This window comes from Bos indicus, chromosome 5 (genome assembly GCF_029378745.1).
Source record: "Bos indicus isolate NIAB-ARS_2022 breed Sahiwal x Tharparkar chromosome 5, NIAB-ARS_B.indTharparkar_mat_pri_1.0, whole genome shotgun sequence".
NCBI classification, from domain to species: Eukaryota; Metazoa; Chordata; class Mammalia; order Artiodactyla; family Bovidae; genus Bos; species Bos indicus.
The window spans coordinates 37,636,903-37,639,827 of record NC_091764.1 but is presented as its reverse complement, the minus strand read 5'-3'; the positions used below and the strand labels follow the sequence as shown (position 1 = coordinate 37,639,827).

Sequence of the window (2,925 nt, the reverse complement as noted above, 5' to 3'; positions counted from 1 at the left end):
ACCATGTACAGCTGAGACCACTCCTTCTTTTAGAACCTGACAACTTCAAGAAGTCTGCAAACCTGTGTGACCTTGCCCCAGGAAACATTTTGGTCATAAAATTTGATGATGGGTTGGACTAATTTTAAATGCTTGAAAGGAACTCAGTACAGTGCCAGTACCTTCTAACATTTACTTGCAGATTACATCTCTTATATTGCAATACAGTCTAACACTGGCATTGTTGGTAAATATATGATATTAAATTTGATAGTCAATTAGGGAAATACATTTGAGGTATCATCTTTACCCCACACTTGCTCCTCCAAATATTAGGAGCTCTGCTTCCAGGACCCTCTCAGATCCTGCCCTATGTGTATTTTTCATAATGAAAATGTAATAATAAGGATAGTACATTTCTGAGTTCTGTGACTCATTTCAAGTGAACCATATCAGACCTGATGGGTCACAGTAACCCTTGAATCTATAGCCAGTTTTTTGGAAGTGTGGGTGTCCTGGAGAACCCTGGCCAGTGGCTGGTGTCTGAGAAATAAGGCAGCTTATGGAAGATTTTGTCCTTAACTTTGGGATCTGACAGTAACTCTGGGTGCTTAGTGTCAGAATGGCATTGTAGTACATCCAACTAAGGTGGACAGAGGACACGCATATACCCAGGAAGCAATGGTAAAGTGGGATTTTTTTGATGAGAAACGTAAAAATTGACTCTTGCAGTTTGCTGTACAAGGCAGGTAGAATTCCAAGGGAAAGACACAGACATGCCCACATTATTTACCACAAAACTCACATATAGGCACACCCCAACCCCCATGGCATATATCCATACATCTCCAAGGAATACAACTGCTTATGGGAACAAAGCCATGGTTTTTTACCTAGAAAATAATTTTCTTTCTCACCACCCTCAATCTTCATTCCCAGCAGAAAGCGAGAATCACGTTAATTCTCTAAACAAAAGCCATCAAGGAAGACTCACATTAAAAAAAATATATTTATTTTTTTAATTGAAAGACAATTGCTTTACAGAATTTTGTTGTTTTCTGTTAAACATCAACATGAATCAGCCATAGGTATACATATGTCCCCTCCCTCTTGAACTTCCCTTCCAACTCGCTCTCCATCCCACCCCTCTCAGTTCAGTTCAGTTACTCAGTCATGTCTGACTCTTTGCAACCCCATGGACTGCAGCACGCCAGGCCTCCCTGTCCATCACCAAGTCCCAGAGTTTACTCAAATTCATGTTCATTAAGTCAGTGATGCCATCCAATCATCTCATCCTCTGTTGTCCCCTTCTTCTCCTGCCTTCAATCTTTCCCAGCATCAGGGTCTTTTCAAATGAGTCATCTCTTCGCATCAGGTGGTGAAAGTATTGGAGTATCAGCTTCAGGATCAGTACCTTCCAATGAATATTCATGACTGCTTTCCTTTAGGATGAACTGCTTGGATCTCCTTGCTGTCCAAGGGACTCTCAAGAGTGTTCTCCAACACCACACTTCAAAAGCATCAATTCTTCAGTGCTCAGCTTTCTTTGTAGTCCAACTCCCACATCCATACATGACTACTGGAAAAACCACAGCTTTGACTAGGCGGAACTTTGTTGGCAAGGTAACATCTCTGCTTTTTAGTATGCTGTCTAAGATGGCCATAGCTTTTTCCAAGGAGTAAGTGTCTTTTAATTTCATAGCTGAAGTCACCATCTGCAGTGATTTTGGTGGTGTGTTGCTCAGTTGTGTCCGACTCTTTGCGACCCCATGGACTGTAGCCTACAAGGCTCTTCCCTCCATGGGATTCTCCAGGCAAGAGTACTGGAGTGGGTTGCCATTTCCTTCTCCAGGGGATCTTCCCGACCCAGGGATCGAACCCGGGTCTTCTGTATTCCAGACAGATGCTTTAACCTCTGAGCCACCAGGGAAGCAGTGATTTTGGAGCCCCCCAAAAATGTTTGTCACTGTTTCCACTGTTTCCATCTATTTGACTTGAGGTGATGGGAACAGATGCCATGATCATAGTTTTCTGAATGTTGAGTTTTAAGCCAGCTTTTTCATTCTCCTCTTTCACTGTCATCAAGAGGCTCTTTAGTTCTTCGCTTTCTGCCATAAAGGTGGTGTCATCTGGATTTCTGAGGTTATTGATATTTTCCCTAGCATCTCAATTCCAGCTTGTGCTTCGTCCAGCCCAGTGTTTCTCATGATGTACTCTGCATATAAGCTAAATAAGCAGGGTGACAATATACAGCCTTGATGTACTCCTTTTCCTATTTGGAACCAGTCTGTTGGTCCATGTCCAATACTGTTGCTCCTTGACCTGCCTACAGATTTCTTAAGAGGCAGGTGAGGTGGTCTGGTATTCCCATCTCTTTCAGAATTTTCCACAGTTTATTGTGATCCACTCAGTCAAAGGCTTTGGCGTAGTCAATAAAGCAGAATTAGATGTTTTTCTGGAACTCTCTTGCTTTTTTGATGATCTGACAGATGTTGGCAATTTGATCTCTGGTTCCTCTGCCTTTTCTAAAACCAGCTTGAACATCTGGAAGTTCACGGTTCACGTACTGTTGAAGCCTGGTTTGGAGAATTTTAAGCATTACTTTACTAGCATGTGACATGAGTGCAACTGTGCAGTAGTTTGAGCATTCTTTGGCATTGCCTTTCTTTGGGATTGGAATGAAAACTGACCTTTTCCAGTCCTGTAGTCACTGCTGAGTTTTCCAAATTTGCTGGCATATTGAGTGTAGCGTTTTCACAGCATCATCTTTTAGAATTTGAAATAGCTCAACTGGAATTCCATCACCTCCACTAGCTTTATTCATAGTGATGCTTCTTAAGGCCCACACTTGACTTCGCATTCCAGGATGTCTGGCTTTAGGTGAGTGACTGTCATGAAGATCTTTTTTGTACAGTTCATCTGTATAGTCTTTCCACCTCTTCTTAA

At 42.1% G+C, this 2,925-nt stretch overlaps 1 non-coding gene across 1 annotated transcript; it reads right to left on the bottom strand.

Moving 5' to 3' along the window:
* Nucleotides 1-1,837: 1,837 nt before the first annotated feature.
* TRNAS-GGA (transfer RNA serine (anticodon GGA)) lies at nt 1,838-1,909 on the bottom strand. Its single transcript has one exon. It is a non-coding gene; the product is annotated as a tRNA-Ser (tRNA).
* Between the last annotated feature and the right edge of the window lie 1,016 nt (nt 1,910-2,925).